The following is a 27,913-nucleotide window of genomic DNA, read 5'->3' as shown; positions in this document are numbered from 1 at the left end:
GGACTCTCCTCTGTCCTGTCAGTCAGGGTTATTCTAAGTGATAACCCAATATTAATATGTGGCAGGTGAATGAAACATATCCGTGGTCAAACAATGCAACCTGGTAAGTGCTACCATGGAGGTATATGGGGCTCTAAGATAACACAGATGAGAGGTTGGGGGATTGAGAAAGTCATCCTAGGAGAAAAGTAAGTAACTAGGTGAAGGATGAGAAGGGCTCATAGGAAACCATCAAAGAAAACATCAAGTTTCATGGAATGGGTAGCATTTGACATGATCAGAGAAAAAGGTGTGAGTGGGAATAATGGGAGATGGGGCAAACAGGTAAAAGATGTGGATGGCCTTCCATGAGAAGCTGAAGAGTTGGGATTAAAGAAACGGATAGTTCACAATGGAAGTCAAAACGCACCTTGAAACTCTTTTGATAAATTAATATTTTCTGAGCAGCAACAATGGGCTGGACACTTGTACCTACATCATTTCAGTTTCACATTTTCCTGTACATAAGAGTGATTATCTGCATTTTGTGATTGAAAAAGGAACCTTAGGGAAACTAAGTGCAATTCTTTCACACCACATCCAAAATGCTTTTTGCTGTGTCTCACCACCTGGTCACCAAGAGCACAAAACACTAGATCAACCAACATCCCTGCTCTGTGATGGTCAAATCTTAGAACAAGTCACTGTCAGAGCTGGAGACACTCAGATAAAATCTAACTTAGTGTTTTTCAAAGAACGCACTTTGGACCATCTGCATGTGAGAATTAATAAAGAGAAACTTCAATTAAAATAAAGTTATGAGACCAGAAGGGGGAGCTCCTATGCTCTACAACAATAGCAGAGCCCAACTGGAAAAAGAAAGACTTCCTCTTCTTACCTGGGAAGAGCTCAGCCAATGAGAGACTGTCATAACTCAACCAATGAAAAGCCACTATACTTTGAACTCTCAATTCCTCCAATGGATTCTTTTTTGCTATAGCCCTCCTAACTTCATTTTCCCCTCTATAAAAGCATTCTCCTCTTCTTGCTGTGTGGGGACATGCATGTGGTGTGCAGACTCCAAACTGCAATTCTTTGCTGATCCTGAATAAACCAATTTTTGCTGGAGAAATAACTGGTTTTCTATTTGTTTTAGGTCAACATGCATCAGCAATACCTTGGGTAATCATTAAAACGCAAATTCCTAGGTTCCACTCCAGACTCTTTGAGAGGCGAAGCTTGAAAATCTGCATTTATTATGATCACTTCAGGTACGTTTTATGTGCACACAAAGATTTAGAGGTGCTGATCTAGTTCATCTCTTTTGTAAAATTAAGATATTTAGGTTCAGAGATGACTCTGAACAAGTTGTATGAGGACACACAGTTTTGCTTGAATTTGCATTGGGATTTGGATTTCAAATCATCCAACTCAGTGCTTTAGGTCCAAATTCAGCTTTGAGGAGTGACCTTACATAAATGAATTTAACTACTCTGGACCTCAGTTTCCTCATTTATAAAATGGCAATAGTTTCCACTTTACCTACATCACAGGAGTGAAGAGTCAAATAGGATGTAACTGTGAAAGTGTTGTGTAAATTTTGTCATTGTTATTACATTGTTATGTGTATGAAATCAGAGCTCTGGATACAGGGAAAAAGACGAAGGGAAGAGTATCTAAAAAAGTAAAAGCATTCATAATAGATAGACCCAGAAAAGAAAATGACCCAAAAGTTTAACCGTTAGCTGTGCGAATGTGTGTGTATGACTCACATTTAATCATAGTCAATTAAGTTAGATTTTCTTTTCAGCAGAGTGGGGGCAAAATAGATTGAGTCAGAGGTCATTGCTTCAGAAGAGATGTGTGAGGTAGAATTAGCATGTTTTACTAGTGTTCCAGAAATAGATTTTTCTAGATGATAAAAATTCTTACACTGTATTAAAAGAAGTCCTCATATGTCAATGCATTTTGTAAAGCTAGGTTATTCTTTTTTTTTTTTTTGTGGTACGCAGGCCTCTCACTGTTGTGGAGCATAGGCTCTGGATGCACAGGATCAGCAGCCATGGCTCACGGGCTTAGCCGCTCTGTGGCATGTGGGATCTTCCTGTACCAGGGCATGAACTCTTGTCCCCTGCATTGGCAGGTGGACTCTCAATGACTGCGCCACCAGGGAAGCTGAAAGCTAGGTTATTCTTGACACCAAAACTACAGATGGGCAGTAAAACAAAGAAAAATTGCAAGCCAATCTCTTCTATGTATTCAGATGCAAAATCCTAAAGAAAATTATTAGTAACCCAAATCTAGAAATGCAGAAAATGATATGCAATAAGTTGACTTTCACTCCAGGAATGCAAATTCCTGTCCACGAATATCGAGAACTCTTATGATTCAACTAGAGAAAGACAGTCAACCTAGTAGAAAAATGGGCAAAATATATGAAAAGATATTTTGTAATAGAGAAAATATGACTGGCCAATAAATATATGAAAAAGCTTGGTCTCATTAGTGATCATGCTGATAATTGAGCTAACTACATAATTTGAGATGTCTAAAAAAGAACAGAAGAATAAACCTGAAGTGCAAGTTAAAACCATAAGATATGCATAAATTAGTAAAAATTAAAGTGTCTGACAATATCAAGTACTGGTTAGGATGTGGAGGAACAGGAACTCTTATGTAGTTCTAGCGGAGATATAAATTGTAACAACCACTTTGAAGAACAAATGGCATTGGTAAGAGTAAAGTTGAAGATGTACATAGTTTAAAACCTGGCAATTCTGCTAATTCTACAGAAACTCTTATATATGTAACAAATAAATATGTATTAGAATATTACAGTAACATTGTAAAACTTGAAAATAATTCAATATCATCAACAGTACAATGAATAAATGTACTGTGCTATAGTCACATGTAGAATACTATACAGCCGTGAAAATTAATTTTATGCTTCAAAATTGGTGAATCTCCAAAACTTAATGTTGAGGAGATTGGTTCAACATGGCAGAGTAGAAGGACGTGCTCTCACTCCCTCTTGCGAGAACACCGGAATCACAACTAACTGCTGAACAGTCATCGACAGGAAGACACTGAAACTCACCAAAAAAGACACCCCACATCCAAAGACAAAGGAGAAGCCACAATGAGATGGTAAGAGGGGCACAATCACAATAAAAATCAAATCTCATAACTGCTGGGTTGGTGAGTCACAAACTGGAGAACACTTATACCACAGAAGTCCACGCACTGAAGTGAAGGTTCTGAGCCCCACGTCAGTCTTCCGAACCTGGGGGTCCAGAATTCCAAGAGAATCAGACTTTGAAGGCAAGCAGGATTTGATTGCAGGGCTTCAACAGGACTGGGGGAAACAGAGACTCCACTCTTGGAGGGCACACACAAAGTAGTGTGTGCATCGGGACCCAGGGGAAGGAGCAGTGACCCCATAGGAGACTGAACCAGACTTACCTACTAGTGTTGGAGGGTCTCCTGTGGAGGTGGGGGGTGGTTCTGCCTCACCTTGAGGACAGGGACACTGGCAGCAGAAGTTCTGGGAAGTACTCCTTGGTGTGAGCCCTCCCAGTGTCCTCCATTAGCCCCAACAAAGAGCCCAGGTAAGCTCCAGTGTTGGGTTGCCTCAGGCCAAACAATCAACAGGGAGGGAACCCAGTGCCACCAAACGGCAGTCAAGTGGATTAAAGTTTTACTGAGCTCTGCCCACCAGAGCAACAGCCAGCTCTACCCACCACCAGTTCCTCCGATCAGGAAACTTGCACAAGCCTTTTAGATAGCCTCATCCACCAAAAGGGCACAGAGCAGAAGCAAGAAAACTATAATCCTGCAGCTTGTGAAACAAAAACCACATTCACAGGAGGATAGACAAAATGAAAAGGCAGAGGACATTGTACCAGATGAAGGAACAAGATAAAACCCCAGAAAAACAACTAAATGAAGTGGAGATAGGCAATCTTCCAGAAAAAGAATTCAGAATGATGATAGTGAAGATGATCCAGGACCTCAGAAAAAGAATGGAGGCAAAGATTGAAAAGTTGCAAGAAATGTTTAACAAACACCTAGAAGAATTACAAAAGCAACAAACAAAGATGAACAATACAATAACTGAAATGAAAAATACACTAGAAGGAATCAATAGCAGAATAACTGAGGCAGAAAAATGGATAAGTGACCTGGAAGACAGAATGGTGGAATTCACTGTCATGGAACAGAATAAAGAGAAAAGAATGAAAAGAAATGAAGACAGCTGAAGAGACCTCTAGGACAACATTAAATACAACAACATTCGCATTATAGGGGTCCCAGAAGGAGAAGAGAGAAAGGACCCGAGAAAATATTTGAAGAGATTATAGTCAAAAACTTCTGGAACATGGGAAAGGAAATAGCTACCCAAGTCCAGAAAGCACAGAGAGTCTCATACAGCATAAACCAAAGGAGAACACGCTGAGACACATAGTAATCAAACTGGGAAAAATTAAAGACAAAGAAAAATTATTGAAAGCAGCAAGGGAAAATTGACAAATAACATACAAGGGAACTCCTGTAAAGTTAACAGTTGATTTCTCAGCAGAAACTCTACAAGCCAGAAGAGAGTGGCATGAAATACTTAAAGTGATGAAAGGGAAGAACCTACAACCAAGATTACTCTACCCGGCAAGAATTTCATTCAGATTTGATGGAGAAATCAAAAGCTTTACAGGCAAACAAAAGCTAAGAGAATTCAGCACCACCAAACCAGCTCTACAACAAATGCTAAAGGAACTTCTCTAAGTGGGAAACACAAGAGAAGAAAAGGACTTACAGAAACAAACCCAAAACAATTAAGAAAATGGTCATAGGAACATACATATTGATAATTACCTTAAACGTGAATGGATTAAATGCTCTAACCAAAGGACACAGGCTTGATGAATGGATACAAAAACAAGTCCCATATATATGCTGTCTAAAAGAGACCCATGGGCTTCCCTGGTGGTGCAGTGGTTGAGAATCTGCCTGCTAATGCAGGGGACATGGGTTCGAGCCCTGGTCTGGGAGGATCCCACATGCCACGGAGCAACTAGGCCCGTGAGCCACAACTACTGAGCCTGCGCGTCTGGAGCCTGTGCTCTGCAACAAGAGAGGTTGCGATAGTGAGAGGCCCGCGCACCACAGTGAGGAGTGGCCCCCGCTTGCCACAACTGGAGAAAGACCCCGCACAGAAACGAAGACCCAACACAGCCCAAAATAAATAAATTAATTAATAAAAAAAAAGAGACCCACTTCAGACCTAGGGACACATACAGACTGAAAGTGAGAGGATGGAAAAAGATATCCCATGCAAATGGAAATCAAAAGAAAGCTGGAGTAACAATACTCATATCAAATAAAATAGACTTTAAAATAAAGAATGTTACAAGAGACAAGGAAGGACACTACATAACGATCAAGGGATCAATCCAAGAAGAAGATATAAAAATTATAAATGTATATGCACCCAACATAGGAACACCTCAATATATAAGGCAACTGCTAACAGTTATAAAATAGGAAATTGACAGTAACACAATAATAATGGGAGACTTTAGCACCTCACTTACACCAATGGACAGATTGTCTAAACAGAAAATTAATAGGGAAACACAAGCTTTAAATGACACAATAGACCAGATAGATTTAATTGATATTTATAGGACATTCCATCCAAAAACAGCAGATTACACTTTCTTCTCAAGTGTGCATGGAACATTCTCCAGGATAGATCACGTCTTGGGTCACAAATCAAGACTCAGTAAATTTAAGAAAATTGAAATCATAACAAGCATCTTTTCTTACCATAACACTCTGAGATTAGAAATGAATTACAGGGAAAAAAAACGTAAAAAACACAAACACATGGAGGCTAAACAATACGCTATTAAGTAACCAAAAGATCACTGAAAAAGTCAAAGAGGAAGCCAAAGAATATCCGAAGCCAAATGACAATGAAAACATGACGATCCAAAACCTATGGGATGCAGCAAAAGCCGTTCTAAGAGGAAAGTTTATAGCAATACAATCCTACCTTAGGAACAAGAAACAGCTCAAATAAACAATCTAAGCTTACACCTAAAGGAACTAGAGAAAGAAGAACAAACAAAACCCAAAACCCAAAGTTAGCAGTAGGAAAGAAATTCTAAAGATCAGAGCAGAAATAAATGAAATAGAAACAAAGAAAGTAATAGCAAAGATCAATAAAACTAAAAGCTGGTTCTTTGAGAAGATAAACAAAATTGACAAATCATTAGCCAGACTCATCAAAAAAAACAGGGAGAGGACTCAAATGAATAAAATTAGAAATGAAAAAGGAGAAGATACAATGGACACCACAGAAATGCAAAGCATCATAAGAGACTGCTACAAGTAACTCTATGCCAATAAAATGGACAATCTAGAAGAAATGGACAAATACTTATAAAGATATAACCTTCCAAGACAGAACCAGGAAGAAATAGAAAATATTAACAGGCAAATCACAAGTAATGAAGTTGAAACTGTGATTACAAATCTTCAAACAAACAAAAATCCAGGACCAGATTGCTTCACAGGTGAATTCTATCAAACATTTAGAGAAGAGCTAACACCCATCCTTCTCAAATGCTTCCAAAAAATTGCAGAGGAAGGAACACTCCCAAACTCATTCTATGAGGCCACTATCACCCTGATACCAAAACCAGACAATGATACTACAAAAAAAGAAAATTACAGAACAATATCACTGATGAATATGGATGCAAAAATCCTCAACAAAATACTAGCAAACAGAATCCAACAACACATTAAAAGGATCATACACCATGATCAAGTGGGATTTATCCCAGGGATGGAAGAGTTTTCAATATACACAAATCAATCAGTGTGATACACTATATTAACAAATTGAAGAATAAAAACCATATGATCATATCAGTAGATGCAGAAAAATCTTCTGACAAAATTCAACACCGATTTGTGATAAAAACTCTCCAGAAAGTAGGCATAGAGGGAACCTACCTCAGCATAATAAAGGCCATATACCACACACCCACAGCAAACATCATTCTCAATGGTGAAAATCTGAAAGCATTTCCTCTACGATCAGGGACAAGACAAATTTGTCCACTCTCACCACTATTATTCAATACAGTTTTGGAAGTCCTAGCCATGGCAATCAGAGAAGAAAAAGGTATGAAAGGTATACAAAGTGGAAAAGAAGTAAAACTGTCACTGCAGCTGACATGACACTATACATAGAGAATCCTAAAGATGCCATCAGAAAACCACTAGAGCTAATCAATGAATTTGCTAAAGCTGCAGGATAAAAAATTAATGCACAGAAATCTCTGGCATTCCTATACACTAATAATGAAAAATCTGAAAGAGAGATTAAGGAAACACTCCCATTTACCATTGCAACAAAAAGAATAAAATATCTAGGAATAAACATACCTAGGTAGACAAAAGACCTGTATGCAGAAAACTATAAGACACTGATGAAAGAAATTAAAGACGACACAAACAGATGGAGATATATACCATGTTCTTGGATTGGAAGAATCAACATTGTGAAAATGACTATACCACCCAAACAATCTACAGATTCAGTGCAATCCCTATCAAATTACCAATGGCATTTTTTCACAGAACTAGAACAAAAAGTTGCACAATTTGTATGGAAACACAAAAGACCCCGAATAGCCAAAGCAATCTTGAGAAAGAAAAATGGAGCTGAAGGAATCAGGCGCCATGACTTCAGACTATACTACAAAGCTACAGTAATCAAAACAGTATGGTACTGGCACAAAAACGGAAATATAGATCAATGGAATAGGATAGAAAGCCCAGAGATAAACCCACACACATATGGTCAACTAATCTATGACAAAGGAGGCAAGGATATACAAAGGAGAAAAGACAGTCTCTTCAATAAGTGGTGCTGGGAAGATTGGACAGCTACATGTAAAAGAATGAAATTAGAACACTCCCTAACACCATACACAAAAATAAACTCAAAATGGGTTAGCAACCTAAATGTAAGACTGGACACTATAAAACTCTCTGAGGAAAACATAGCAAGATCACCGTTTGACATAAATCACAGCAAAATCTTCTTTGATCCACCTCCTAGAGTAAAGGAAATAAAAAGAAAAATTAAAAAATGGACCTAATATAAATTAAAAGCTTTTGCAAAGCTAAGGAAACTACAAACAAGACAAAAAGGCAACCCTCAGAGTGGGAGAAAATATTTTCAAACGAATCAAAGGATTAATCTCCAAAATATATAAACAGCTCATGTAGTTCAATATTAAAAAAACAAACAACCCAATCCAAAAATGGGCAGAAGACCTAAATAGACATTTCTCCAAAGAAGACATACAGATCGCCAGGAAGCACATGAAAACCTGCTCAACATCACTAATTATTAGAGAAATGCAAATCAAAACTACAATGAGGTATCACCTCACTCCAGTTAGAATGGGCATCATCAGAAAATCTACAAACAGCAAATGCTGGAGAGGATGTGGAGCAAAGGGAACCCTCTTGCACTGTTGGTGGGAATGTAAATTGATACAGCCACTATGGAGAACAGTATGGAGGTTCCTTAAAAAACTAAAAAATAGAATTACCATATGACCCAGCAATCCCACTACTGGGCATATACCCAGAGAAAACCATAATTCAAAAAGACACATACACTCCAATGTTTATTGCAGCACTATTTACAATAGCCAGGTCATGGAAGCAACTTAAATGCCCATCGACAGATGAATGGATAAAGAAGATGTGGTACCTATATACAATGGAATATTACTAGCCATGGATAGGAACGAAATTGGGTCATTTGTAGAGACGTGGATGGATCTAGAGTCTGTCATACAGAGTGAAGTAAGTCAGAAAGAGAAAAAGAAATATTGTATATTAACGCATATATGTGGAACCTAGAAAAATGGTACAGATGAACCAGTTTGCAAGGCAGGTAGTGAGACACAGATGTAGAGAAGAAACGTATGGACACCAAGGGGGGAAAGTGGCGGGGGCTGGGGGTGGTGGTGAGATGAATTGGGAGATTGGGATTGACATGTATACACTGATGTGTATATAATGGATGACTAATAAGAACCTGCTGTATAGAAAAATAAATAAAATAAAATTCAAAAATTAAAAAAAAACTAAAAAAAACCCAAACTTAATGTTGAGTGAAATAAGCATGTCATGGAAGATAACATAAAGTATGAATCTACCTATATAAACATAAAAATGTGGTTAAAATGAAACATATGATTTAGGTATATATTACACATACAGTTAACAGTTAAGGAAATGATTTTCTTAAATTTAGGTGAAGTGGGATTGGAGGCTGTTACTGGGGAGAGGCACCCAATAGGCTTCCACACTACTGGGAATTATCTATTTCTTCAGATGTGTGTTGAGTGTATTAAATTGTTGAGGTATTAATTTTATTATTATTTTTAGATTGTAACTATATAATAATACCTGTTGAATATATGAAATATTTAACAATTCTTAAAAAGAAAACAAAAATGTATATATTTTCCCTGTAAAAAAACCACTATAATGCAAGGAAAATAGCTTATAAAATTAAGGTGATCTGCTAGTAATGTAATTGCCTGACAGAACAAAAATCAACAGTCTTTTAGAGAAAGAAAGTAGAACCAAAATTCTCAACATTACTACATGTATTATCATTCCCCACCCCCCAAAAAAAAGCAGATCAAGAGATGACCAGAGGGTGGAGTTAGCAGACTTTAAAACAGTTAGCTGTATGATAAAGAGTAGATAGGAAAAAAATGGTCAAAATAGGTAATCAGATGTGAAATCTCAGTAGTAAAATGGGTTCCTTACAAAAGAAACAAATGGGCATTCTAAAATAAAAAGTACCATATTTGAAATGAAAAATTCAGTAGATCAGCTTTACAGAAGACTGAATTTAGCAGAAGAATCAGGGAACTTAAAGAAAGGTAAATAGAAATTACTCAAACTGAAATAGAAGAGGAAGATAGAATGAATAAAACAGAACAGACTTGTGGACAATATCAAATCAGCCAACAAATGTGTGGAGTCCCAGAAAGAAAGGAAAAGACACAAGGGAGAAAGGGAAGAATAAATCTTTGAGGGGATAATGTTAAAAATATTAAAAAATTAATGAAACACATCAAACCACAGGTAAAAGAAACACAGAGAATGCCATTCAGGACAAATACAAAGGAGATGATATTCAGCCTATTTTAGTCAAAACTACTGAAAACCAAGGATGAAAAGAATACATTTAAAAACCAGTCAGGGGCCTCCCTGGTGGCGCAGTGGTTGAGAGTCCGCCTGCCGACGCAGGGGATACGGGTTCGTGCCCCGGTCTGGGACGATCCCATATGCCGCGGAGCGGCTGGGCCCGTGGGCCATGGCCGCTGGGCCTGTGCGTCCGGAGCCTGTGCTCCACAACGGGAGAGGCCACAGCAGTGGGAGGCCCGCGTACCGCAAAAAAAAAAAATAAAAACCAGTCAGAGGGCTTCGCTGGTGGTGCAGTGGTTGAGAGTCTGCCTGCCGATGCAGGGGACACGGGTTCGTGCCCCTGTCCGGGAAGATCCGACATGCTGCAGAGCGGCTGGGCCCGTGGGCCATGGCTGCTGAGCCTGGGTGTCCGGAGCCTGTGCTCCGCAACGGGAGAGGCCACAGCAGTGAGGGGCCCGCGTACAGCAAAAACAAACAAACAAACAAACAAAAAACCAGTCAGAGAAAAGGAACACATTACACTCAGGGGAAAAAATCACTGATTCATTTACTCCATCATCTCCATTTTGCTGTTGAGCCTATCCAGTGAGACTTATATTTTTCAATTCTAAAATTCAATTCTACAATTGGCTACTATATTTTTTAGTTCTAAAAGTTTTTACTTGATTCTTTTTTGTATCTTCTATTTCTTTGGCAAAACTTTGTATTTTTTTTTCATTTGTTTCAAGTGTGTTTGTAATTTCTTGTTGAAGTGTTTTTGTAATATTATCTTTAAAAATACCTGTCAGATAATCCCCCAATTAGTATCATTTCAGTGTTAGTATTGATAGTATATTTCCTTGTTCAAGTTGAGACTTTCCTGGTTCTTGATGAGTAATTTTTGATTGTGTGCTAGACATTTTTGGCATTGTGTTATAAGACTCTGGATCTTATTCAAATCTTCTATTATAGCAGGCCTCCCTCTGCTAATACTGCACCAGTGAGGTATGGGTGGTGGTGGTGTTTACTCTCCACTGGGCACAGGTGGAAGTCTAATATTCCCAATCTTTTTTTCTCAGATGGCTGGCTAAAGTAGGATGAATATTGTCAAAAAAATTTCGGCCTTGCCAGGTCATCTCTTTTTCAGTCCTTTGAATGGAGAAAGCAGGTATTCTTGGGGCTACTTTCTGCCTGCACCTGTTGGTATTTCTTGGCTGCAGACTTTCTAGAGCTCAATCTGGACTATATAGAAGGCAAAAAGAAAACTCAGGGAACTTACCACAATGTCAATCCTCAAGTTCTGAGAACTCTAGCTACTCTGCCTTCTTCTCTCCACAGTTCCAGACTCTGCTTATATTCGTGTTATATATTATGCCCAGATATTTTAGTTATACTAAGCAAGGGCAATAGAATGAAATGCATCTACTCTATCTGGTACAAAACTAAAAGTCCTACTTTCATTAAAAAATATAAAAATAATACAGTGCGTGGACTATAAGATCTTTAAGGCTGCTGTTTTGATTTCTGTAAGTTACTGTTGTAAAATGATGAAGGTGGTGGTGACTCTATAAATGGAAAAATTGGGGAGGAATACTTTGTCTTTTTGTCTCCAGCAGTGACTGGATAGGGAGAGTACTGTGGCTTTTTGAGATAGCAGGTGTTTTGCTTTGAGAAAATCAATGTTAACATTTACCTAGAGCTGGTAGAATTAGGATATGAAATGGGGCCTGCAGAGTTCCTGACCAGGCTGATGTTTTACATCTCTTTTGAGGGCTATGCAATTAACAGAGCAACTGTAGCTTCTTCCTTATTAATTGGAACGCTACCTGTGTTTCCTCATGACCTCTCTGGTGTTGGTGTTTAACATTGCATACACTTATGCTGTATTTTCCCAAGTTGGGTGAAGCTCCTTCAAGAGAGCAGAAAATAGCTCCTTTACTTCCTCCTGTCCCTGCAGGTACTTAGAAAAGGGTCTTACACAACGTAGAGGCTCATAAATATCTGATAGGACTATTCCTTCTTCTGTGAGTCTGGGTAGCATCAGCTGCTTCTAATGTGCAGCACCTGATTTTAGAACTTGCAGACTAGGCTGTGGACTATGAGAGAGCACATCTTTCCAGGGCAACCCCTTTTTAAAAATTTTTTTATTGAAATATAGTTGATTTACAATGTTGTGTTGGTTGTAGGTGTACAGCAAAGTGATTCAGTTATACATATACATATATATACATATACATATTCTTTTTAAGATTCTTCTCCATTATAGGTTATTACAAGATATTGAATATAGTTCCCTGTGCTATACAGTAGGTCCTTGTTTGGTTATCTACTCCATATATAGTAGTGTGTATATTTTAATCTCAAACTCCTAATTTATCCCTCTCCCCCCTTTCCCCTTTGGTAACCATAAGCTTATTTTCTATGTCTGTGAGTCTATTTCTAGTTTGTAAATAAGTTCATTTGTATAATTTTAAAAGATTCCACATATAAGCAATACCATACGATATTTGTCTTTCTCTGTCTAGCTTACTTCACTTAGTATGATAATCTCTTGGTCCATCCATGTTGCTGTAAATGGCATTATTTCATTCTTCTTTATAGCTGAGTAATATTCCATTGTGTATATATATACATCTTCTTTTCCCATTCATCTGTTGATGGACACTTAGGTCGCTTCCAAGTCTTAGCTATAGTAAATAGTGCTTCTGTGAACACTGAGTTGCATGTATCTTTTCAAATTATAGTTTTCTCCAGATATATGCCCAGGAATGGGATCACTGGATCATATGGTGACTCTGTTTTTAGTTTTTTAAGGAACCTCCATACTGTTCTCCATAGTGACTGTACCAATTTACATTCCCACCTACAGTGTAGGAAAGTTCCTTTTCCTCCACACCCTCTCCACATTTATTATTTGTAGAATTTTTGATCATGGCCATTCTGATTGGTGTGATGTGATACCTCGTTTTAGTTTTGATTTGCATTTCTCTAATAATTAGTGATGTTGAGCATATTTTCATGTGCCTGTTGGTTATCTGTATGTCTTCTTTGGAGAAATGTCTGTTTATATCTTCTGCCCATTTTTTGATTGGGTTGCTTGTTTTTTTGATATTGAGCTGTATGTATATTTTGGAAATTAATCCCTTGTTGGTTGCATAGTTTGCAAATATTTTCTCCCAGTCCATAGGTTTTCTTTCTTTCTTTCTTTTTTTTTTGTTTATGGTTTCCTTTGCTGTGCAAAAGTTTTTAAGTTTAATTAGGTCCCATCTGTTTATTTCTGTTTTTATTTCCATTACTCTAGGAGACGGATCTAAAAACAAATTGCTGTGGTTCATGTCAAAGAGGGTTCTGCCTACAATTTCCTAGGAGTTTTAGAGTATCTGGTCTTACATTTAGGTCTTTAATCCATTTTGAGTTTATTTTTGTATATGGTGTTAGCGAGTGTTCTAATTTCTTTAAAAAATATTTTTTATTAGTTTCTGCTTTATAACAAAGTGAATCAGTCATACATATACATTCGTTCCCACATCCCTTCCCTCATGCATCTCCCTCCCTCCCACCCTCCCCATCCCAACCCTCCAGGCGGTCACAAAGCACCGAGGTGATCTCCCCGTGCTCTGCGGCTGCTTCCCACTATCTATCTACCTCACGTTTGGTAGTGTATACATGTCCATGCCTCTCTTTCGCTTTGTCACAGCTTACACTTCCCCCTCCCCATATCCTCAAGTCCATTCTCAAGTAGGTCTGTGTCTTTATTCCCGTTTTACCCCTAGGCTCTTCATGACATTTAAAAAAAAATTCCATATATATGTGTTAGCATACGGTATTTGTCTTTCTCTTTCTGACTTACTTCACTCTGTATGACAGACTCTAGGTCTATACACCTCATTACAAATAGCTCAGTTTCGTTTCTTTTTATGGCTGAGTAATATTCCATTGTATATATGTGCCACATCTTCTTTATTCATTCATCCGATGATGGACATTTAGGTTGTTTCCAGCTATGGGCTATTGTGAATAGAGCTGCAATGAACATTTTGGTACATGTCTCTTGTTGAATTATGGTTTTCTCAGGGTATATGCCTAGTAGTGGGATTGCTGGGTCATATGGTAGTTCTATTTTTAGTTTTTTAAGGAACCTCCATACTGTTCTCCATAGTGGCTGTACCATTTCACATTCCCACCAGCAGTGCAAGAGTGTTCCCTTTTCTCCACACACTCTCCAGCATTTATTGTTTCTAGATTTTTTGATGATGGCCATTCTGACTGGTGTGAGATGATATCTCATTGTAGTTTTGATTTGCATTTCTCTAATGATTAATGATGTTGAGCATTCTTTCATGTGTTTGTTGGCAGTCTGTATATCTTCTTTGGAGAAATGCCTATTTAAGTCTTCTGCCCATTTCTGGATTGGGTTGTTTGTTTTTTTGCTATTGAGCTGCATGAGCTGTTTATAAATTTTGGAGATTAATCCTTTGTCAGTTGCTTCATTTGCAAATATTTTCTCCCATTCTGAGGGTTCTCTTTTGGTCTTGTTTATGGTTTTCTTTGCTGTGCAAAAGCTTTTAAGTTTCATTAGGTCCCATTTGTTTATCTTTGTTTTTATTTCCATTTCTCTAGGAGGTGGGTCAAAAAGGATCTTGCTGTGATTTATGTCATAGAGTGTTCTGCCTATGTTTTCCTCTAAGAGTTTGATAGTTTCTGGCCTTACATTTAGGTCTTTAATCCATTTTGAGCTTAGTTTTGTGTATGGTGTTAGGGAATGATCTAATCTCATACTTTTACATGTCCCTGTCCAGTTTTCCCAGCACCACTTATTGAAGAGGCTGTCCTTTCTCCACTGTACATTCCTGCCTCCTTTATCAAAGATAAGTTGAGCATATGTGTGTGAGTTTATCTCTGGGCTTTCTATCCTGTTCCATTGATCTATCTTTCTGTTTTTATGCCAGTACCACACTGTCTTGATTACTGTAGCTTTGTAGTATAGTCTGAAGTCAGGGAGCCTGATCCCTCCAGCTCTGTTTTTCATTCTCAAGATTGCTTTGGCTATTCGGGGTCTTTTGTTTTTCCATACAAATTTTGAATTTTTTTGTTCTAGTTCTGTGAAAAATGCCAGTGGTAGTTTGATAGGGATTGCATTGAACCTGTAGATTGCTTTGGGTAGTAGAGTCATTTTCACAATGTTGATTCTTCCATTCCAGGAGCATGGTATATCTCTCCATCTATTTGTATCATCTTTAATTTCTTTCATCAGTGTCTTATAATTTTCTGCATACAGGTCTTTTGTCTCCTTAGGTAGGTTTATTCCTAGATATTTTATTCTTTTTGTTGCAATGGTAAATGGGAGTGTTTTCTTGATTTCATTTTCAGATTGTTCATCATTAGTGTACAGGAATGCCAGAGATTTCTGTGCATTAATTTTGTATCCTGCTACTTTACCAAATTCATTGATTAGCTCTAGTAGTTTTTCGGTAGCATCTTTAGGATTCTCTATGTATAGTATCATGTCATCTGCAAACAGTGACAGCCTTACTTCTTCTTTTGCAATTTGGATTCCTTTTATTTCCATTTCTTCTCTGATTGCTGTGGCTAGAACTTCCAAAACTAGGTTGAATAAGAGTGGTGAGAGTGGGCAGCCTTGTCTTGTTCCTGATCTTAGTGGAAATGGTTTCAGATTTTCACCATTGAGGACAATGTTGGCTGTGGGTTTGTCATATATGGCCTTTATTATGTTGAGGAAAGTTCCCTCTATGCCTACTTTCAGCAGGGTTTTTATCATAAATGGGTGTTGAATTTTGTCGAAAGCTTTCTCTGCATCTATTGAGATGATCATATGGTTTTTCTCCTTCAACTTGTTAATATGGTGTATCACATTGATTGATTTGTGTATACTGAAGAATCCTTGCATTCCTGGAATAAACCCCACTTGATCATGGTGTATGATCCTTTTAATGTGCTGTTGGATTCTGTTTGCCAGTAGTTTGTTGAGGATTTTTGCATCTATGTTCATCAGTGATATTGGCCTGTAGTTTTCTTTCTTTGTGACATCCTTGTCTGGTTTTGGTATCAAGGTGATGGTGGCCTCGTAGAATGAGTTTGGGAGTGTTCCTTCCTCTGATATTGTTTGGAAGAGTTTGAGAAGGATAAATGTTAGCTCTTCTCTAAGTGCTTGATAGAATTCGCCTGTGAAGCCATCTGATCCTGGGCTTTTGTTTGTTGGAAGATTTTTAATCACAGTTTCAATTTCAGTGCTTGTGATTGGTCTATTCATATTTTCTATTTCTTCCTGATTCAGTCTTGGCAGGTTGTGCAGTTCTAAGAATTTGTCCATTTCTTCCAGGTTGTCCATTTTATTGGCATAGAGTTGCTTGTAGTAATCTCTCATGATCTTTTGTATTTCTGCAGTGTCAGTTGTTACTTCTCCTTTTTCATTTCTAATTCTATTGATTTCAGTCTTCTCCCTTCTTTTCTTGATGAGTCTGGCTAATGGTTGGTCAATTTTGTTTATCTTCTCAAAGAACCAGCTTTTAGCTTGGTTGATCTTTGCTATCATTTCTTTCATTTCTTTTTCATTTATTTCTGATCTGATCTTTATGATTTCTTTCCTTCTGCTAACTTTGGGGGTTTTTGTTCTTCTTTCTGTAATTACTTTAGGTGCAGGGTCAGGTTGTTTACCCGAGATGTTTCCTGTTTCTTAAGGTGGGATTGTATTGCTCTAAGCTTCCCCCTTAGAACTGCTTTTGCTGCGTCCCATAGGTTTTGGGTCGTCGTGTCTCCATTGTCATTTGTTTCTAGGTATTTTTTTATTTCCTCTTTGATTTCTTCAGTGATCACTTCGTTATTGAGTAGTGTATTGTTTAGCCTCCATGTGTTTGTATTTTTTACAGATCTTTTCCTGTAATTGATGTCTAGTCTCATAGCATTGTGGTCGGAAAAGATACTTGATACAATTTCAATTTTCTTAAATTTACCAAGGGTTGATTTGTGACCCAAGATATGATCTATCCTGGAGAATGTTCCATGAGCACTTGAGAAAAATTTGTATTCTGTTGTTTTTGGATGGAATGTCCTATAAATATCAACTAAGTCCATCTTGTTTAATGTATCATTTAAAGCTTGTGTTTCCTTATTTATTTTCATTTTGGATGATCTGTCCATTGGTGAAAGTGGGGTGTTAAAGTCCCCTACTATGATTGTGTTACTGTCGATTTCCCCTTTTATGGCTGTTAGTATTTGCCTTATGTATTGAGGTGCTCCTATGTTGGGTGCATAAATATTTACAATTGTTATATGTTCTTCCTGGATCGATCCTGTTATCGTTATGTAGTGTCCTTCTTTGTCTCTTCTAATAGTCTTTATTTTAAAGTCTATTTTTCTGATATAAGAATTGTTACTCCAGCTTTCTTTTGATTTCCATTTGCATGGAATATCTTTTTCCATCCCCTTACTTTCAATCTGTATGTGTCTCTAGGTCTGAAGTGGGTCTCTTGTAGACAGCATATATATGGGTCTTGTTTTTGTATCCATTCAGCCACTCTGTGTCTTTTGGTGGGAGCATTTAGTCCATTTACATTTAAGGTAATTATTGATATGTATGTTCCTATTCCCATTTCCTTAATTGCTTTGGGTTCGTTATTGTAGGTTTATTCCTTCTGTTGTGTTTCTTGCCTAGAGAAGTTCCTTTAGCATTTGTTGTAAAGCTGGTTTGGTGGTGCTGAACTCTCTCAGCTTTTGCTTGTTTGTAAAGGTTTTAATTTCTCCATCAAATCTGAATGATATCCTTGCTGGGTAGAGTAATCTTGGTTGCAGGCTTCTCTCCTTCATCACTTTAATTATGTCCTGCCACTCCCTTCTGGCTTGTAGAGTTTCTGCTGAGAGATCAGCTGTTAACCTGATGGGGATTCCCTTGTGTGTTATTTGTTGTTTTTCCCTTGCTGCTTTTAATATGATTTCTTTGTGTTTAATTTTTGACAGTTTGATTAATATGTGTCTTGGCGTATTTCTCCTTGGATTTATTCTGTATGGGACTCTCTGTGCCTCCTGGACTTGATTAACTATTTCCTTTCCCATATTAGGGAAGTTTTCTACTATAATCTCTTCAAATATTTTCTCAGTCCCTTTCTTTTTCTCTTCTTCTTCTGGAACCCCTATAATTCGAATGTTGGTGCGTTTAATGTTGTCCCAGAGGTCTCTGAGACTGTCCTCTGTTCTTTTCATTCTTTTTTCTTTATTTTGCTCTGCATCAGTTATTTCCACTATTTTATCTTCCACCTCACTTATCCGTGCTTCTGCCTCAGTTATTCTGCTATTGATCCAATCTGGAGTATTTTTCATTTCATTTATTGTGTTTTTTTTTATTAGTTTCTGCTTTATAACAAAGTGTATCAGTCATACATATACATCTGTTCCCGTATCCCTTCCCTCATGCATCTCCCTCCCTCCCACCCTCCCCATCCCACCCCTCCAGGCAGTCAGAAAGCACGGAGCTGATCTCCCTGTGCTCTGCGGCTGCTTCCCACTAGCTATCTACCTTACGTTTGGTAGTGTATATATGTCCATTCCTCTCTTTCACTTTGTCACAGCTTACCCTTCCCCATCCCCTTATCCTCAAGTCCATTCTCAAGTAGGTCTGTGTCTTTATTTCTGTCGTACCCCTATGTTCTTCATGACATTTTTTTCCTTAAATTCCATATATATGTGTCAGCATACAGTATTTGTCTTTCTCTTTCTGACTTACTTCACTCTGTATGACAGACTCTAGGTCCATCCACCTCACTACAAATAGCTCAATTTCATTTCTTTTTATGGCTGAGTAATATTCCATTGTATATATGTGCCATATCTTCTTTACCCATTCATCCGATGATGGACACTTAGGTTGTTTCCATCTCCGGGCTATGTAAATAGGGCTGCTATGAACATTTTGGTACATGTCTCTTTTTGAATTATCGTTTTCTGAGGGTATATGCCCAGTAGTGGGATTGCTGGGTCATATGGTAGTTCTATTTTTAGTTTTTTAAAGAACCTCCATACTGTTCTCTATAGTGGCTGTACCAATTCACATGCATTCCCACCAGCAGTGCAACTGGGTTCCCTTTTTTCCACACCCTCTCCAGCATTTATTGTTTCTAGATTTTTTGATGATGGCCATTCTGACTGGTGTGAGATGATATCTCATTGTAGTTTTGATTTGCATTTCTCTAATGAGTAAAGATGTTGAGCATCCTTTCATGTGTTTGTTGGCAGTCTGTATATCTTCTGTGGAGAAATGTCTATTTAGGTCTTCTGCCCATTTTTGGATTGGGTTGTTTGTTTTTTTGCTATTGAGCTGCATGAGCTGCTTGTAAATTTTGGAGATTAATCCTTTGTCAGTTGCTTCATTTGCAAATACTTTCTCTCATTCTGAGGGTTGTCTTTTGGTCTTGTTTATGGTTTCCTTTGCTGTGCAAAAGCTTTTAAGTTTCATTAGGTACCATGTGTTTATTTTTGTCTTTATTTCCATTTCTCTAGGGGGTGGGTCAAAAAGGAAGTTGCTGTGATTTATGTCATAGAGTGTTCTGCCTATGTTTTCCTCTAAGAGTTTGATAGTGTCTGGCCTTACATTTAGGTCTTTAATCCATTTTGAGCTTATTTTTGTGTATGGTGTTAGGGAGTGATCTAATCTCATACTTTTACATGTCCCTGTCCAGTTTTCCCAGCACCACTTATTGAAGAGGCTGTCCTTTCTTCACTGTACATTCCTGCCTCCTTTATCAAAGATAAGGTGACCATATGTCCGTGGGTTTATCTCTGGGCTTTCTATCTTGTTCTATTGATCTATCTTTCTGTTTTTGTGCCAGTACCACACCGTCTTGATTACTGTAGCTTTGTAGTATAGTCTGAAGTCAGGGAGCCTGATTCCTTCAGCTCCATTTTTTGTTCTCAAGATTGCTTTGGCTATTCGGGGTCTTTTGTTTTTCCATACAAATTTTGAAATTTTTTTTTCTAGTTCTGTGAAAAATGCCAGTGGTAGTTTGATAGGGATTGCATTGAATCTGTAGATTGCTTTGGGTAGTAGAGTCATTTTCACAATGTTGATTCTTCCAATCCAAGAACATGGTACATCTCTCCATCTATTTGTATCATCTTTAATTTCTTTCATCAGTGTCTTATAATTTTCTGCATACAGGTCTTTTGTCTCCTTAGGTAGGTTTATTCCTAGATATTTTATTCTTTTTGTTGCAGTGGCAAAAGGGAGTGTTTCCTTGATTTCACTTTCAGATTTTTCATCATTAGTATATAGGAATGCCACAGATTTCTGTGCATTAATTTTGTATCCTGCAACTTTACCAAATTCATTGATTAGCTCTAGTAGTTTTCTGGTAGCATCTTTAGGATTCTCTATGTATAGTATCATGTCATCTGCAAACAGTGACAGCTTTACTTCTTCTTTTCCTAATTGGATTCCTTTTATTTCCTTTTCTTCTCTGATTGCTGTGGCTAAAACTTCCACAACTATGTTGAACAAGAGTGGTGAGAGTGGGCAACCTTGTCTTGTTCCTGATCTCAGTGGAAATGGTTTCAGATTTTCACCATTGAGGACGATGTTGGCTGTGGGTTTGTCATATATGGCCTTTATTATGTTGAGGAAAGTTCCCTCTATGCCTACTATCTGCAGGGTTTTTATCATAAATGGGTGTTGAATTTTGTTGAAAGCTTTCTCTGTATCTATGAGATGATCATATGGTTTTTCTCCTTCAATTTGTTAATATGGTGTATCCCGTTGATTGATTTGTGTATATTGAAGAATCCTTGCATTCCTGGAACAAACCCCACTTGATCATGGTGTATGATCCTTTTAATGTGCTGTTGGATTCTGTTTCCTAGTATTTTGTTGAGGATTTTTGCATCTATGTTCATCAGTGATATTGGCCTGTAGTTTTCTTTCTTTGTGACATCCTTGTCTGGTTTTGGTATCAAGGTGATGGTTGCCTCGTAGAATGAGTTTGCGAGTGTTCCTCCCTCTGCTATATTTTGGAAGAGTTTGAGAAGGATAGGTGTTAGCTCTTCTGTAAATGCTTGATAGAATTCGCCTGTGAAGCCATCTGATCCTGGGCTTTTGTTTGTTGGAAGATTTTTTATCACAGTTTCAATTTCAGTGCTTGTGATTGGTGTGTTCATATTTTTTATTTCTTCCTGATTCAGTCTTGGCAGGTTGTGCAGTTCTAAGAATTTGTCCATTTCTTCTAGGTTTTCCATTTTATTGGCATAGAGTTGCTTGTAATAATCTCTCATGATCTTTTGTATTTCTGCAGTGTCAGTTGTTACTTCTCCTTTTTCATTTCTAATTCTATTGATTTGTCTTCTCCCTTTTTTTCTTGATGAGTCTGGCTAATGGTTTATCAATTTTGTTTATCTTCTCAAAGAACCAGCTTTTAGTTTTATTGATCTTTGCTATCGTTTCCTTCATTTCTTTTTCATTTATTTCTGATCTGATTTTTATGTTTTCTTTCCTTCTGCTAAATTTTGGATGTTTTTGTTCTTCTTTCTCTAATTGCTTTAGGTGCAAGGTTAGGTTGTTTGTTCGAGATGTTTCCTGTTTCTTAAGGTGGGATTGTATTGCTATAAACTTCCCTCTTAGAACTGCTTTTGCTGCATCCCATAGGTTTTGGGTCGTCGTGTCTCCATTGTCATTTGTTTCTAGGTATTTTTAAATTTCCTCTTTGATTTCTTCAGTGATCGTTATTAAGTAGTGTATTGTTTAGCCTCCATGTGTTTGTATTTTTTACAGCTCTTTTCCTGTAATTGATCTGTAGTCTCATAGCATTGTGGTCGGAAAAGATACTTGATACAATTTCAATTTTCTTAAATTTACCAAGGGTTGATTTGTGACCCAAGATATGATCTATCCTGGAGAATGTTCCATGAGCACTTGAGAAAAATGTGTATTCTGTTGTTTTTGGATGGAATGTCCTATAAATATCGATTAAGTCCATCTTGTTTAATGTATCATTTAAAGCTTGTGTTTCCTTATTTATTTTCATTTTGGATGATCTGTCCATTGGTGAAAGTGGGGTGTTAAAGTCCCCTACTATGATTGTGTTACTGTTGATTTCTCCTTTTATGGCTGTTAGTATTTGCCTTATGTATTGAGGTGCTCCTACGTTTGGTGCATAAATATTTACTATTGTTATATCTTCTTCTTGGATCGATCCCTTGATCAATATGTAGTGCCCTTCTTTGTCTTTTCTAGTAGTCTTTCTTTTAAAGTCTATTTTGTCTGATATGAGAATTGCTAGTCCAGCTTTCTTTTGGTTTCCATTTGCATGGAATATCTTTTTCCATCCCCTTACTTTCAGTCTGTATGTGTCTCTAGGTCTGAAGTGGGTCTCTTGTAGACAGCATATATATGGGTCTTGTTTTTGTATCCATTCAGCCACTCTGTGTCTTTTGGTGGGAGCATTTAGTCCATTTACATTTAAGGTAATTATTGATATGTATGTTCCTATTCCCATTTTCTCAATTGTTTTGGGTTCGTTATTGTAGGTCTTTTCCTTCTGTTGTGTTTCTTGCCTAGAGAAGTTCCTTTAGCATTTGTTGTAAAGCTGGTTTGGTGGTGCTGAACTCTCTCAGCTTTTGCTTGTCTGTAAACGTTTTAATTTCTCCATCAAATCTGAATGAGTTCCTTGCTGGGTAGAGTAATCTTGGTTGCATGTTTTTCTCCTTCATCACTTTAATTATGTCCTGCCACTCCCTTCTGGCTTGTAGAGTTTCTGCTGAGAGATCAGCTGTTATCCTGATGGGGATTCCCTTGTGTGTTATTTGTTGTTTTTGCCTTGCTGCTTTTAATATGATTTCTTTGTGTTTAATTTTTGACAGTTTGATTAATATGTGTCTTGGCGTATTTCTCCTTGGATTTATTCTGTATGGGACTCTCTGTGCCTCCTGGACTTGATTAACTATTTCCTTTCCCATATTAGGGAAGTTTTCTACTATAATCTCTTCAAATATTTTCTCAGTCCCTTTCTTTTTCTCTTCTTCTTCTGGAACCCCTATAATTCGAATGTTGGTGCGTTTAATGTTGTCCCAGAGGTCTCTGAGACAGTCCTCTGCTCTTTTCATTCATTTTTCTTTATTTTGCTCTGCAGCAGTTATTTCCACTATTTTATCTTCCACCTCACTTATCCGTGCTTCTGCCTCAGTTATTCTGCTATTGATCCCATCTAGAGTATTTTTCATTTCATTTATTGTGTTTTTAATCGATGCTTGATTCATCTTTAGTTCTTCTAGTTCCTTGTTAACTGTTTCTTGCATTTTGTCTCTTCTATTTCCAAGATTTTGGATCTGTAAAATAGAATCTTGGATCATGTTTACCATCATTATTCTGAATTCTTTTTCAGGTAGACTGCCTATTACCTCTTCATTTGTTAGGTCTGGTGGGTTTTTATCTTGCTCTTTCTCCTCCTGTGTGTTTTTCTGTCTTCTCATTTTGCTTATGTTACTGTGTTTGGGGTCTCCTTTTTGCAGGCTGCAGGTTTGTAGTTCCCGTTGTTTTTGGTGTCTGTCCCCAGTGGCTAAGGTTGGTTTAGTGGGTTGTGTAGGCTTCCTGGTGGTGGGGACTAGTGCCTGTGTTCTGGTGGATGAGGCTGGATCTTGTCTTACTGGTGGGCAGGTCCACGTGTGGTGGTGTGTTTTGGGGTGTCTGCGGACTTTTTATGATTTTAGGCCACCTTTCTGCTAATGGGTGGCATTGTGTTCCTGTCTTGCTAGTTGTTTGGCATACGGTGTCCAGCACTGTAGCTTGCTGGTCGTTGAGTGAAGCTGGGTGCTGGTGTTGAGATGGAGATCTCTGAAAGATTTTCGCCGTTCGATATTATGTGGAGCTGGGAGGTCTCTTGTGGGCCAGTGTCCTGAAGTTGGCTCTCCCACCTCAGAGGCACAGCACTGACTCCTGGCTCCTCAATTTGGGATGATTTGTTGTCTATTCATGTATTCCACAGATGCAGAGTACATCAAGTTGATTGTGGAGCTTTAATCCGCTGCTTCTGAGGCTGCTGGGAGAGGTTTCCCTATCTCTTCTTTGTTCTCACAGCACCTGGGTCTCAGCTTTGGATTTGGCCCCGCCTCTGCGTGTAGGTCGCCGGAGGGCGTCTGTTCTTCGCTCAGACATGACAGGGTTAAAGGAGCAGCCTCTTCGGGGACTCTGGCTCACTCAGGCCGGGAGGGAGGGAGGGGCACGGAGTGCGGGGTGAGCCTGCAGTGGCAGAGGTCGGCGTGACGTTGCACTAGCCCGAGGCGTGCCGTGCGTTCTCCCAGGGAAGCCGCCCCTGGATCCCAGGACCCCGGCAGTGGCGGGCTGAACAGGCTCCCGGAAGGGCGGTGTGGACAGTGACTTGCACTCGCACACAGGCTTCTTGGCGGTGGCAGCAGCAGCCCCAGCGTCCCACGCCCGTGTCTGGGCTCCGCGCTTTCAGCCGCGACTCACTCCCGTCTGTGGAGCCCCTTTAAGCAGCGCTCTTAATCCCCTCTCCTCGCGCACCAGGAAAGCAAGAGGGAAGAAAAAGTCTCTTGCCTCTTCGGCAGCTCCAGAGTTTTCCCGGACTCCCTCCCGGCTAGCTGTGGCACATTAACCCCCTTCAGGCTGAGTTCTCACCGCCCGCCCCAGTCCTCTCCCTGCGCTCTGACCGAAGCCCGAGCCTCAGCTTCCAGTGCCGCCCGCCCCGGCGGGCGAGCAGACAAGCCTCTCGGGCTGGTGAGTGCCGCTCGGCACCGATCCTCTGTGCGGGAATCTCTACGCTTTGCCCTACCCAGGTATGTGGGGAGTTTCTTGCCTTTTGGGAGGTCTGGGGTCTTCTGCCAGCGTTCAGTATGTGTTCTGTAGGAGTTGTTCCACGTGTAGCTGTATTTCTGGTGTATCCATGGGGAGGAAAGTGATCTCCGTGTCTTACTCTTCCGCCATCTTACCCGGAAGTCCCATTTATTTTGTTTTTAATCGATGCTTGATTCATCTTTAGTTCTTCTACGTCCTTGTTAACTGTTTCTTGCATTTTGTCTATTCTATTTCCAAGATTTTGGATCTTGGAAATAGAATCTTGGATCAGCTTTACTATCATTATTCTGAATTCTTTTTCAGGCAGACTGCCTATTACCTCTTCATTTGTTAGGTCTGGTAGGTTTTTATCTTGCTCCTTCACCTGCTGTGTGTTTTTCTGCCTTCTCATTTTGCTTATGTTACTGTGTTTGGGGTCTCCTTTTTGCAGGCTGCAGATTCATAGTTCCCGTTGTTTTTGGTGTCTGTCCCCCGTGGCTAAGGTTGTTTCAGTAGGTTGTGTAGGCTTCCTGGTGGGGGGGACTAATGCCTGTGTTCTGGTGGTTGAGGCTCGATCTTGTCTTTCTGGTGGACAGGTCCACGTCTGGTGGTGTGTTTTGGGGTGCCTGTGGCCTTATTATGTTTTTAGGTAGCCTCTCTGCTAATGGGTGGCATTGTGTTCCTGTCTTGCTAGTTGCTTGGCATAGGGTGACCAGCACTGTAGCTTGCTGGTCGTTGACTGAAGCGTGGTGTTGGTGTTGAGATGGAGATCTCTGGGAGATTTTCGCTGCTTGATATTATGTGGAGCTGGGAGGTCTCTTGTGGACCCGTGTCCTGAAGTTGGCTCTCCCACTTCAGAGGCACAGCACTGACTCCTGGCTGTAGCACCAAGAGCCTTTCATCCACCCGGCTCAGAATAACAGGGAGAAAAAGTAGAAAGAAAGAATTAGTTGAAGAAAGAAAGAGAGAAGGAAAGAAAGGAAGAAGGGAAGAAAGGAAGGAAGGAAGAAAGAAAGAAAAGAGGGAGGGAGGGAGGAAGGATGGAAAGAAAGAAAGAAAGAAAGGAGGGAGGGAGGGAGGAATGAAAGCAAAAGGAAGAGTGAATGGAAGAAGGGAGGGAGGGAGGGAGGGAGGAAGGAAAGAAAGAAAGAAAGACAGCAGGGAGGGAGGGAGGAAGGAAAGAAAAAGAAAGTGGAAAGAAGAAGGGTGGGAGGGAGGGAGGGAGGAAAGAAAAAGAAAGAAGGAAAGGAGGAGCGGAGGGAGGCAGGGAGGAAGGGAAAGTAGGAAAAAAAAGAAAGAACAGGTAAAGTAAAATAGAATAAAGTATGAAATATAGTAGCGTTATTAAAATTAAAAAGTAATTATCGAAAAAAAAAAACGGACAGATAGAACCCTGGGACATATGGTGGAAGCAAAGCTATACAGAGAGAATCTTACACAGAAGATTACACATACACATTCACAAAAAGAGAGCAGGGGGAAAAATCAAAAATCTTGCTCTCCAAGTCCACCTCCTCAATTTGGGATCATTCGTTGTAAAAAGAGGAAAAGGGGGGAAAGTCTTAAATCTTGTCCTCAAAGTCCACTTCCTCAATTTGGGATGATTCGCTGTCCATTTATGCACTCCACAGACGCAGGGCACATCAAATGGGCCGTGGAGCTTTAATCCGCTGCCTCCGAGGCTGCACAGAGAGATTTCCCTGTCTCTGCTCTCACAGCTCCCGGGTCTCAGCCTTGGACCTGGCCCCACCTCTGCGCGTAGGTCGCTGGCGGGCGTCAGTTCTTCGCTCAGACAGGACGGGTTTAAAGGAGCCGCTGATTCGGGGGCTCTGGCTCACTCAGGCAGAGGGGAGGGAGGGGCGCACAGTGTGGGGCGGGCCTGCGGCGGCAGAGGCCGGCGTGACGTTGCAGCAGCCCGAGGCGCTCCATGCGCTTTCCCGGGAAAGCCGTCCCCGTGTCCTGGGACCCTGGCAGTGGCGGGGTGCACAGGCCCCCCGGAAGGCGGGGCGGACAGTGACCCGCGCTCGCACGCAGGCCCCGCGGCGGCGGCGGCAGCAGCAGCCCCAGCGTCCCACGCCCGTCTCCGAGGTCCGCGCCCGTCTCCGGCACTTCCCCAAGCAGCCCTCTTAATGCCCTCTCCTCGCGCACCAGGAAACAAAAGGGAAAAAAGTCTCTTGCCTCTTCGGCAGCTCCAGACCCTTTCCCCGGACTCCCTCCGGGCTAGCCGTGGTTCACTAACCCCTTCAGGCTCTCTTCCTGCCGCCAGCCCCAGTCCTCTCCCTGCGCTCCGACTGAAACCCAATACCCGAGCCTCAGCTCCCAGCCCCGCCCGCCCCAGCGGCCAAGCAGACAAGCCTCTCGGGCTGGTGTGTGCCTGAGGGCACCGATCCTCTGTGCCAAAATCTCTCTGCTTTGCCCTCCACACCCCTGTTGCTGTGCTCTCCTCCGCTACTCCGAAGCTTTCCCCCTCCGCCACCTGCAGTCTCCGCCCGCGAAGGGGCTTGTAGTGTGTGGAAACCTTTCCTCCTTCACGGCTCCCTCCCACTGGTGCAGGTCCCGTCCCTATCCTATTGTCTCTGTTTATTCTTTTTTTCTTTTGCCCTACCCAGGTATGTGGGGAGTTTCTTGCCTTTTGTGGGGTCTGAGGTCTTCTGTCAGCGTTCAGTAGGTGTTCTGTAGGAGTTGTTCCACGTGTAGATGAATTTCTGATGTATCTGTGGGGAGGAAGGTGATCTCCACGTCTTACTCTTCTGCCATCTTCCTCCGGGTCCCTAATTTCATTCTTTTACATGTAGCTGTCCTGTTTTCCCAGCACCACTTGTTGAAGAAACTGTCTCTTTATTGTATATTCTTCCCTCCTTTGTTGTAGATTAATTGACCATAAGTGCGTGGGTTTATTTCTGGGCTTTC

Source organism: Hyperoodon ampullatus, assembly GCF_949752795.1.
Source record: "Hyperoodon ampullatus genome assembly, chromosome: 2".
NCBI classification, from domain to species: Eukaryota; Metazoa; Chordata; class Mammalia; order Artiodactyla; family Ziphiidae; genus Hyperoodon; species Hyperoodon ampullatus.
The sequence above is the reverse complement of the archived record's forward strand: the minus strand, read 5'-3'. Positions refer to the sequence as shown.